Source organism: Stegostoma tigrinum, unplaced genomic scaffold (genome assembly GCF_030684315.1).
Source record: "Stegostoma tigrinum isolate sSteTig4 unplaced genomic scaffold, sSteTig4.hap1 scaffold_101, whole genome shotgun sequence".
Lineage (NCBI taxonomy): Eukaryota > Metazoa > Chordata > Chondrichthyes > Orectolobiformes > Stegostomatidae > Stegostoma > Stegostoma tigrinum.
Window position 1 is genome coordinate 84139 of NW_026728053.1, and position 12415 is coordinate 96553.

Sequence of the window (12415 nt, forward strand, 5' to 3'; positions counted from 1 at the left end):
TCGGAAGATTGGAAGGAGGCAAATGTTGTTCCTTTTTGCAGGAAAGGGAATAGGGAAATCCCTGAAAATTACAGACCAGTCAGTCGTCAGTCTTAGGTCTGTTTTCAACAAGATTTTGGAGAGATTTCTGAGGGATAGGATTGATGACTATTTGGAAAAGCCTAGCACGATTAAAGGGAGTCAGCATGGCTTTGTGAGGGGCAGGTCATGCCTTACAAATCTTATTGCATTCTTTGAGGAAGTCACGAGACAGGTTGACGAGGGTCGAGCAGTGGATGTGGTGTACATGGACTTCAGCGAGGTATTTGATCAGGTTCCCCATGGCAGGCTCATTAATAAAGCCAGGAGGTATGGGATACAGGGTGATTTGGCTGTCTGGATTCAGAATTGGTTGGCTGACAGGAGGCAGAGAGTGGTTGTAGATGGTAAGTATTCTGCCTGGAGGTCAGTGCTGAGTGGTGTCCCGCAAGGCTCTGTTCTTGGGCCTCTGCTGATTGTAGTAGAACATAGAACATAGAACAGTACAGCACAGAACAGGCCCTTCAGCCCACAATGTTGTGCCGACCATTGATCCTCATGGATGCACCCTCAAATTTCTGTGACCATATGCATGTCCAGCAGTCTCTTAAATGACCCCAATGACCTTGCTTCCACAACTGCTGCTGGCAACGCATTCCATGCTCTCACAACTCTCTGCGTAAAGAACCTGCCTCTGACATCCCCTCTATACTTTCCACCAACCAGCTTAAAACTATGACCCCTCGTGCTAGCCATTTCTGCCCTGGGAAATAGTCTCTGGCTATCGACTCTATCTATGCCTCTCATTATCTTGTATACCTCAATTAGGTCACCTCTCCTCCTCCTTTTCTCCAATGAAAAGAGACCGAGCTCAGTCAACCTCTCTTCATAAGATAAGCCCTCCAGTCCAGGCAGCATCCTGGTAAACCTCCTCTGAACCCTCTCCAAAGCATCCACATCTTTCCTATAATAGGGCGCCCAGAACTGGACGCAGTATTCCAAGTGCGGTCTAACCAAAGTTTTATAGAGCTGCAACAAGATCTCCTGACTCTTAAACTCAATCCCCCTGTTAATGAAAGCCAAAACACCATATGCTTTCTTAACAACCCTGTCCACTTGGGTGGCCATTTTAAGGGATCTATGTATCTGCACACCAAGATCCCTCTGTTCCTCCACGCTGCCAAGAATCCTATCCTTAATCCTGTACTCAGCTTTCAAATTCGACCTTCCAAAATGCATCACCTCGCATTTATCCAGGTTGAACTCCATCTGCCACCTCTCAGCCCATCTCTGCATCCTGTCAATGTCCCGCTGCAGCCTACAACAGCCCTCTACACTGTCAACGACACCTCCGACCTTTGTGTCGTCTGCAAACTTGCTGACCCATCCTTCAATTCCCTCGTCCAAGTCATTAATAAAAATTACAAACAGTAGAGGCCCAAGGACAGAGCCCTGTGGAACCCCACTCACCACTGACTTCCAGGCAGAATATTTTCCTTCTACTACCACTCGCTGTCTTCTGTTGGCCAGCCAATTCTGTATCCAAGCAGCTAAGTTCCCCTGTATCCCATTCCTCCTGACCTTCTGAATGAGCCTTCCATGGGGAACCTTATCAAATGCCTTACTGAAGTCCATGAGTAAAGTCAGTCAGTGACATTCTGCAACTTCCTTTTCCAGGGGTATGAGTGGAAGAATCAGAGTGCTTTCTTTGAAAATTTGTCTTGATGTGTCGATCCAAGGGTCATCTGGAGGAAAAATACAAGTGTCAGTACTAAATCTGTCATTGCTGATACACATGTAAACTGTAGGTTTAACTGGAGGTAAACTTTGTTTAACAAACTAGCACACTCAATAAACTGACAAAAATTATACACGAGATGTTTACTGTATTCTCCTAATCTCTGTGATGTCTGGTGAGGGTGCACGTGAGAAGGCTCTCTGCCAGTAAGTTTGAGTTAAGGCAAAGTTGCATCATTACTGAAGTTATTTATGCTGCAGATGAAGTATAACAATGATGTGTGTATCCCATGCATCATGTTCCTATTATTGAGTGTGTGTTTTTTGTGTGTGTGGACCGATTGATCAAATGGAATTGTTGATTATTCAGCACATTCCTGGGACCACAGGTGCTGTTTTACAAAAGGTTTGCTGTATTAGTATATTTCTGTATTTAGTCACTGCCACGATGAATGTTAAGTCATAACTTGGTCTGTGCAGAATCTGCACAGTGCATTCCTGCTGGATAAATGATGCACTACATATGTATGATGCCATTGCTTCTCAACGACACCAACTTAGCAGCTGTTTTTGTGACCAATAATGTTTTCATCATTAGAATACTGGGAAAAGTATTTGGAAGTGTTGTATGACTCTACTGCTCACTTGCAGCAGTGATAACACTTAATGTGAGGTCATGTTTTTGCCCACTTGTTGTGCTGTTTGTCAACAATGCATCTCACAAACTAATGGGCATATTTTTTTGAAAGCTGGTACGTACAGGTATGGTCCAAGGAAGAACTGATTAGTTTTTGCCAGATCCAAATTTATTTCTCTATTTTTTAAAGCATCAGTTAAAATTGGTCGGATAGGCAAATGATCATCTTTCTGGAATATTGTTGATTGATTTCGAATGTTGTGGATTGTGTCAGCCCTGACAGTAGAATTTGTCATAACTATCAAAACATGAGCAGATTTTTGAGAGCAGATTATCAAATTGGCCTGAAGCTTTCTCAGTGAGGTAGAAGCTTCTAATAAAAGGATTTATTTTATCGGCCTTGCATTTACAAAGAATCAGTCAAGTGGAGAAATGCCTCCTAGAAAAGTTGTGTAATTCTAGACTCAAGGATATTTTTTGCACAGGAGGAGGCCGTGCGGTCTGTCGTTACTGCACTGCTCAACAAAGATCTGTCTACATTGAACTCAGAGTACATTGATTTCCTTTTTGATTGTTTGGCCCATAGCCCTGGAGCCTATGGCAACACAAGTGAACATCTAAATACTGCTTAAATATTCAGACACTTTCTGAATCAGTCACACTTGTTCAGTCAGTGAGCTCAGGACTCCCACCACACTGGGAAAATAGGTTCTCCTCAACTCCCCTCCTCGCCTTTTACCTGTGAACTTCAATCTGTGTCCCCTGTTTACTGACATGTCTACGAATGGAAAAAGCAGCTTCCAGTTATCCTTTCTATGCCCTTCAAAATCTTAAAAACCTTTACCAGGTCCCCTTGTCTGCTCCAATCTTGGCATCGGTCAAACGGGCAGGTCAGTGGCAGATTGATATAGCCTGAAGAAGGAATAATATAAGAGAGACTTAATGTGGCAAAACCTGTCGTGCCGGATGGAGGTCAGCAACGGCAGCCAGCAGTGAAGTCCACTGGCAAGGATGGGCGGGCCTCAGCCCAGCACAGGGGAACACAAACCGTCACGGGGGAAGCCTCGTTCAGAGTGTCTGCAAATTCGTGGCTTCAGAAAGGACTGTAATGTTTGACTTTTTAAATTTTTGTTTTTATTTTTCTACTGTTATACTAAGAAGACTGTCGTGCTGAACTTTTAAACTTATTCATTTATTTTTATAACATAGAGCATGGAACGGTACAGCACAGTACAGGCCCTTTGGCCCACGATGTTGTACCGAACTTTTACCCTCATCCTAACGTCTATCTAACCTCCACCCCTACCTTTATAATGTCATCCATGTGCTTGTCTAATAGCCGATGAAATGCCCCTAATGAGGCTGACTCCACGACCCTCTCCGGCATTGCATTCCACTCCCCTAAGACTCTGATTAAAGAAAGATGGATAAATTTTCTACTTCTGCAACTAAAATTTCATACCTCGGGACTTTGTCCCTGAGGTGGCACCGTCTGAGGTGGCATTGTACTCATGTACGCTGTATTGAATACATGTGGTAATAAAACCTAAATCTCAATCTAATGCATAGCAGGACACTGGGAAGCTTAGAGGAGAAAAGGGACCCTGGGGTGATTGTTCATGAATTCCTGAAGGGGTCAGGTCAGGCTAATAAGGGTTGTTACAAAGACATATGGGACATCTCCCTTTATCATTCGTGGCATAGATTGTAAGAACGGGGAGGCCACTTTGGAGCTGTTTCAAAGTTTGGTTAGGCCACAGCTGGAGTCGTGAGTGGCGTTTTGGTCACCACCCATTAGGTAGGATGTGATTGCACTGGAGGGAATGAAAAGTATGTTGCATGTGTTGGAGCATTTTAGCTGTGAAGAAAGGCTGGAAAAAGTCAGATTATTTTCTGTGAAGCAGAGAAGGTTTGCGGGTTGAGTGGAGGTCCTGATAGAGGCATGTAAGAATATGAGAGGTATAGATAGGTTGAGTAGAAAGCATTGTTCCCCTTAGTTAAAGCATCAATAACAACAGGGCATAATTTTAAAGACAAAGACGGGAAATTTAGAGGAAGTTTGAGGAAAATCATTTTCATCCAGAGTGTGGTGAAGGTCTGGAATGCATTGCCTGGGAGGGAAGTTGAAACAGGAAACCTCACAACTTTTGAAAAATACTTGGATGAGCACTTGAAATGTTAACATAGAACATAGAACATAGAACAGTACAGCACAGAACAGGCCCTTCAGCCCACAATGTTGTGCCGACCATTGATCCTCATGGATGCACCCTCAAATTTCTGTGACCATATGCATGTCCAGCAGTCTCTTAAATGACCCCAATGACCACTTGAAATGTTGTAATATTTAAGAGAATGGTCCAGTGTGTAAAAATGGGACTAGTATATGTCGCAGTGTATTTTCAGAGGTACATCCTTAGTGGGCCGTGGGACATCTTCTGTGCTGTATGATTCCATGAGAACCCCCAGCCCAGGCAGCATCTTGGTTTTTCAGTAATCTCCAGGATCACACCCTTCATAGTGTGATCCCCTGCCTTGTTAGCACTCCCAAGTTGGTTAGATCACACTTTTCCTGGTTGAGTTCCAATTGCTGTGCCCAGCTGACCAGTCTGTTGATCTCCTCCTGAAGTTTATCCTTCCTGTCTGTCAACCAATTTTGGATCCAGTGTGCCACTTTGCCTTTGATCCCATGGCTGTTATTTACATGACCATTCCATCGATATCCTCCTCACTAAATTAGTCATTCTCTAGCGACACGGTCATACACACTGTGTTTAAGCCCAAACGATGAATCTAGTTGACAAATTTCAAGGGTCCTTGTGGCAAGCCCTGCACAAGCCCAATCAAAGCACACATCCTGTCACATAGATATCCCTTTACCATCAATCACCCTGTGCTCTCTGCCTCAGCCAGTTTTGGCTCCAGTGTGCCTCTTTGCCTTTGATTCGTTGACTGTTGTTTTCTTGATCAGTCTGCCAAGGGGTCTTTACTAAGTCCACATCGAATGCATAAGCTCATCAACTTTCCAACATCTCCTCAAAAAAGGATCAAATTTCTGAAATATGACCTCATCTTAACAAATCCATCCTGACTATCCCTGATTAATTCATGCAAGTACATTCTACCCCTAAGAATGCCTCTTTGTAGCTTCTCCAGTGCTGAGATTATTCTGACTGGCCTTTAATTTGCTGGTCTGTTCCTCTCTCTGTTTGTTAATAGTAGAACAATGTTCATAGACCTTCATCACTTCATTTCTGATTGGCAAGGGTTTGAAAATTGCTGCCAGGGGCCCAGATATCTCCTCCCTCACTTCCCTTGCGAGCTGGTATACATTTCAGTTAGGCCTGCGGATGTATCCACTTGTAAAGTTGCTAAACCAGCTGTGTCTCCCTGTGTCTTTACCTCTGATGTTCCTAGGTCCTCTGCCCTGATATCTATACTTACAGTGTCCTTTTCCATTGTAAAGATTGACACAAAATATTCATTGAGGGCAGTGCCCATGTTTTCCAGGTCCACACAAACTGTACATCTCTGTGAAACGAATGAGGAGATATTCGAGAGGTTTGAGATTTACAATCAAGAAAGAAATTGACCAAATGACTTCCTTGGACAACATACATTGTCCATTGTTGTAAACAAACAGAAGTTTTTGTTTCCACAGTTGTTTGCAAATAGCCAATCAAGATCATAAAATAATGTTTTAAGATAATTTACAAAGCAAGGCAATTGAGGAAGATGTATTGGATGTATTGAACTCTCAACTACCTCTCTTAAGTTTAGGAATATCAATATTTTTCTTCTGAATAACTTTTGCAGATCTCTTCAAACAAGTAGCTGAACCCACAGATTTATGTGACCAACGAAGCCTGAGCCTTTTGCTTCACAATGCAGTCCAGATCCCTCGGCAGCTCGGTGAGGTACCTTCATTTGGAGGCAGAAACATTGAACCAAGTGTCTGCAGTTGCTTCCAACATGTAAGTGTGCTCTGCGCCAATTCAATAGGTCAAGCGTGTCTACTTGCCAGTGTGAATTTTGTGCTCATTTTCGGTTTGAATTAGTTCCAGAGGCCAACATGTACCACGACTAATCCAAGGCTATCATGTTTATAAATAGTCAATGTTTGTATTAAATTAATGATTAAAAACAATGTCAGAAACCCCAGTGATAGTGTATTAGATATCACTGAGGATAGCGGATGTAAACTTGACATAATTAGTCATGCAGCTGATCTTTTATTTCCCTCTCGGGCCTTAACAAAAACAGAGATTGATATTAAACACTTTGTAGAGTGGATGAGATTGGAGCCTCGATCCATGGTCTGGCTGCCTGTTCTACACCATGTGGCAGCTGCTGAAACTGCAAAACATCAGGCGAAGTGTAACATCTGCAAAGAGTACCCATTCGTAGGTTTCAGGTGAGATGTGCAAACCAGCAGAAAGTTAGTGGGAGTTAGTTTTTAAAGAAAGCTTTAACTTTAGATGTTCTATTAGAAACTCGATCAGTCAACAACACAACTGAAATCATCAAAAATCCCAACAAACTCATGGACCAGAGAAGTAATTAGGACAAATTAAGTATCAACTTCTTTAACTTAATTTTTTGTGAGAGGTGAGTGCTGCATGCTTTTGGTATTTTGTTCACCGTTGCATTGATCACAGACACTGTGGCTCAGAATGGATTGTGACTTGACTTCCGGTTGGTTCTGTAATTTGCAATTATTGAGAATTTACAGAAAGGCCTTTTTATTAGTCCTGTAATCAGTGTGTGTGCATCCTATGAAAGTGATTGCTGTGTTGTTGCTAAATGATCGATAAAACTTCTTGTCCATAATTAGTAAATTAAATTGCATATTTGGACAGGATTTCTAAGGGGTAAATTGACCCTTTTCAGTTAACTATTCTCCTACATTTCTAAGATTGGCCATCTTGGAGAAGGTGCGTGTTACTGCCATTGATCTGATCAAACAACTCCCTGTCTAAGAAGAACTGGAGTGAGACCCCAACTGTGGATGAAACTATGACTGCCATAACTAAGTAAAGAGCAACAGCGACCCGGAGTCAATTGAATTCCATCTGAAGCTTGAGGAATGGTGGCCTAACTCTGAAGGCCAAGATCTGTTAGCTTTTCATGGACTATGAGGAACAGGGCAGGATTTCACAAAATCTTTAAGATGCCATATCTTATACAAAACTGAAGGAGAAATGTCAGATTGCTCAAAGAACCATGGGATCACCAGCCTTTCCATTGCTGGGAAGATTCTGGCAAGGTTACTTCTGAATAGGTTTATACCACCATGGCGAATGAAAACCTTCCATGCGAAGGGAACTTTGTGAAAATGTTGGAGACAGAGCAGGACCAATTTACAATAATGATTCCAGGGTTGAGATATCTCATTATGAAAATTGATTAGAGGAATTGGGACAGCTTTCCTCGAAGATGCTGAGACTTAGAAGAGATTATTTTGAATCTTGCAAAATCATTTGAAGTCTGGTCAGAGTAGACGAGGGGAAGACTTTCCTACTTGTGACAGAATTGAGAATAAGATGCAGAGGTTTGAAGTGATTGACTACAGAAGTAACTGCAGTGTAAGAAATAGCTTTATCACAGTCTATAGAATGCATTACCTAGAGGAGGCAGTTTCAGTAAAAGATGCAAGAAAGCGTTAGTTGATTAATTAAAGAGAAATAATGTGCAGGTTAAGGAAAAGGCACTAATTTGTGACATGTATTTGGAGAGCTAGTTCAAACATGATGGACCAAATGGCTTCCTTTTACTGTGATTTGAAGTTAAAATTCATTAAAAGTAAAGTGTGTTTGGCTCTGGGACACGGTGGAAAAGGATAAGGTAAACAGGACGTGAGTGATCGGAGACTTGATAGTTGGAGGGGCAGATAGGAGATTTTGTAGCCGCAATCAGGAATCCAAACACAGAACTTGCATGAATGAACAAAGAAGAGGAATCGATTCAGTTGCCTCCAGTGAAGACTGTGACCACACCTTCACCCGCTGTGGGAGAATCTGCCTGATATGAATGAACCAACCACCAATAGGTCCGCAACCAATAAACACAAATTTCCTCGAGTGTTCATCCAGTGAGAAGCACCAAGAGGAAGGCAGCCTTTTTCCTACGTTTTGTCAGCTTGACCATTTGGGAAGAGAGCCCCCCTTCTCTGACATTCTGTTCTATAAAGATCAAATGTATTGGTTCCTGATGTTGCGTGAGGCCAGTGAACTTCCACAATTCTACCACACTGTTACTTCCAAATCTATTTCTTTCCTTAACATCTCCTCAATGTTTCATCTTCTCAATCTACCGTCTGTCTGTATTTCTTCCGACTGTTGTTCAGAAAAGTAATTCCTTTCATCCCTTTCACTTCCAAATTATGTTTGTTCCTCACGGAAACTGGTATTCTGCTTCAGTTTATCTATTGCCTTGAAAATTCTGGACTAATCTGTAATTGACAGTGAGTTTCCTGTTAGCAGTGCTATTTATAAGAGGATTAACTGAACTTAACCACTTCAGTGCATAATTTAATATTGCCTTGCATAGCTCCAAAAATTTTAAGAGCCTGCTGTTTGTACTTTTATGTTGGTTTTCATGGCTATTTAGTTTCTGCTCATACATTTATGACTGCTTGCTGAGTCTCAGAGTTTGGCTTCATGACAGGAATCTGAAGGCAATATTCTCTGTTTTGCACCATCTCATCATATTGATGACCTGCATTCTGTATGCAGTTCCATCCATTCATCTGTTGATAATTTCACACGACATTGATCAAGTCCTTCCATTTCATTATGACATTTTCCATTCTTGCAAGGGATTTGGCTATCACCGGTGAAGTTATCATTTGTTGTCCTTCGCTAATTGCCGTTGAACTGAGTGGATGGCTGGGCGGGTGGTTCAGAGCTACCTACATTGCTGTGGCTCTGTAGCCACATGTAGATCAGATGGGGTAAAGATGATCGAATACTCCCCGAAAGGACATGAGTGGATCAGATGGATTTTTACCAACAATTGTTGATAGTTTCATGATAGCGTTACTGGAAATGACTCTTAGTTCTGGGTATTTTTTTAATGAAATGTAAATTTGACCAGCTACAGTGTTTGAACATGAACCTACATTCCCCAGAGCATCAGCCTGGGTCTCTGGATTTTTAGTTCAATGTATTTGCCACTTGCCCACTGTCTCTCAGCCATTATTACAGTTAATTTCTTGACTTTTTTTTCTCTTTGCTTGGAGAACTTCCCTTCTGCAGTCTGAGCTGAAAATGTGTATCCTCCTCGTTTATTGTGGCCTTTACAGCTTCACGTGTTACAATCGCTGCTCGTCAGATTGACCTTTTCCAGGAAGATTCTGGCAAGGTTACTTCTAAATAGGTTTATGCCACCGTGGCAGATGAAAACCTTCCATACAATGGGAACGTTGTGAATACGTTGGATGCAGAGCAGAAGCAATTTACAATAATTCCAGGGATGTGATATCCCATTATGAAAATCGACTGGGGGAGTTGGGACAGTTTTCCTCGACTTTGCTAGCATTTGTTTCTCCCCACATAATTTGCCGTTTCTTCAAAATAAAAAAAAATACATAATTTAACTACTTAACTTGCATTCCTTCGATGGTTAAAAATATCCAAACAAAAATGAACATTTCTCTTACTACTTGTTCTTCCTTTATAGGTACCGCAGCCTCAAACACTTGAATTATGACATCTGCCGAAGCTGTTTCTTTTCGGGGCGCACGTCAAAGGGGCACAAGTTACATTACCCAATGGTGGAGAACTGCACTCCAGTGAGTAATATATTATTCCACTTGATAGAATTGTTCCAATCTGTCGAAACTTAGGGATTTTACCATTTAAATACAATCTTCCCTCAAAGTTGAAGTAGTTTGCTAAAATGATAAAAGGCCAACAGCTTAAATCAGGCTTCAATACCAGGAATACAATATTGTGCAGAAGCTCTTTGATGTCAAGTTGAGGCTCAAGGAGGGATATGTCATCATGCCCACCCTTTTCTCCAACTTTGTCACCACCATTCTTAATCTCATCAAGAACAAGCTTCCCAGTGACTTGGATAGGATGGATGGAAAACCTTTTCACCTCAACCAGTTAAAATCACGGAAGAAAATGACACTGACCTCGCTTATGGAGCTTCAGTATGTGGTTCACAATGTCATTTCCACTCTCAGAAGTCTTCAAATCTCCCTTCAGGCTTTTGCAAAAGTATACTGAAGAATTAGCCTCAACCTTAAATTTGCCACCCAGGTTGATGGGGTTGTTAAGAAGGCATACGGTGTGTTAGGCTTCATTGGTAGAGGGATTGAGTTTCGGAGCCATGAGGGCATGTTGCAGCTGTACAAAACTCTGGTGCAGCTGCACTTGGAGTATTACGTACAGTTCTGGTCGCAGCATCATAGGAAGGATGTGGAAGCATTGGAAAGGGTGCAGAGGAGATTTACCAGGATGTTACCTGGTATGGAGGGAAGGCGTTATGAGGAAAGGCTGAGGGACTTGAGGCTGTTTTCGTTCGAGAGAAGAAGATTAACAGGTGACTTAATAGAACCATACAAGATGATCAGAGGATTAGATAGGGTGGACAGTGAGAGTCTTTTGGCTCGGATGGCCATGTTTGACACGGTCAGGGGGCATAGCTTTAAATTGAGGGGTGATAGATATAGGACAGAAGTCAGAGGTAGGTTCTTTACTTGGAGAGTAGTAAGGGCATGGAATGCCCTGCCTGCAACAGTAGTAGACTTGCCAACTTTAAGGGCATTTAAATGGTCGTTGGATAAACATATGGATGATAATGGAATAGTGTAGGTTTGATGGGCTTCAGGTTGGTTTCACAACATCAAGGCCGAAAGGGCCTGTACTGGGCTGTTATGTTCTATGTTCGAACCTCAAGATGACTCAAATCCTTTACCAATCTCAAGTTGTGGCCCATTTTTTCATCAAAATTAATGGAGAAATCCTCCCAAATGTAAAACATTTCCCTTACATGGGTCGCTCTCTCTCTTTTAAGGCTGACATCGATACAGAGGTTCTAACATTACGTCCAATCTGCGAGTGGCACCTTTGGCCTCCTAAGGATGAGAATGCTCAATTGTGACATCTGTGCTGATCGCAAGATCCTTGAGTTCAAGGCATGCATCGTTCATCCTCTCCTATATGACTGTGAAACCTGGATAACATCCAGCTGCCACTTCAAGACCCTTTCAGCACAGTTTTGTCATGGATTCTCCACATGAGCTAGGAGGAAAAACCTCCTAGCATCAGCATTGACGCCATGATGATTTGAAACAAACCCCATTGGGCTGCCTAAGTTATGACTACCAAAGTAAATTTTTGCCAACTGATTTCAAAGACCTTGAAATGTTCCTGCAAGAAATACTACATCGAGGTCAAAGTATGGGATATCCCCATTCAGAAGAAACCAACTTGGGGGAATCTCCTGTCGAAAGACACATAATTCTTTATGAACACAGGCAAGAAGTTGAAGTGTGGGAAAGGAACTGGAGAAAGGAATGCTAGTGTTCTCTAGGCCAAGACCACTTCCATCACCCTGAAAGACCTGCTAAACGTGTGGCTCTAGTTCAGGCTAATCAACCCGCACAGAGCTCATGACCCGTGATACGGAATTTCCTAGCTGGGCAATCATACTCATCAGCCAGTGATGGCTCTTAATATTGTGCAGAATATAATTTGATCTCAAACAAGTACTGTATGTAGCTTTGAGCATTGCTATGGAAAGACCAGGTTTTATAGAATAATCAGAATGGTGCAGCATGAGAAACTGGAATTAAGAGGAGGTAGGTGATACTTAATTTTTATTTGTTTCTGGGCCACTGGCATCGCTAACTGGGGCAGCATTTATTTCCCATCCTTAGTTAGCCTTGTAATTGTTGAATCATTGTAGTCCTACTGGAGATGGTCATTACCTGGTATTTGTGTAGTATAATTGCGACTTGCCACTTAGCAGCCCAAGCCGAGATATCGTTCTGGCCTTGTTGCATTTGGACAT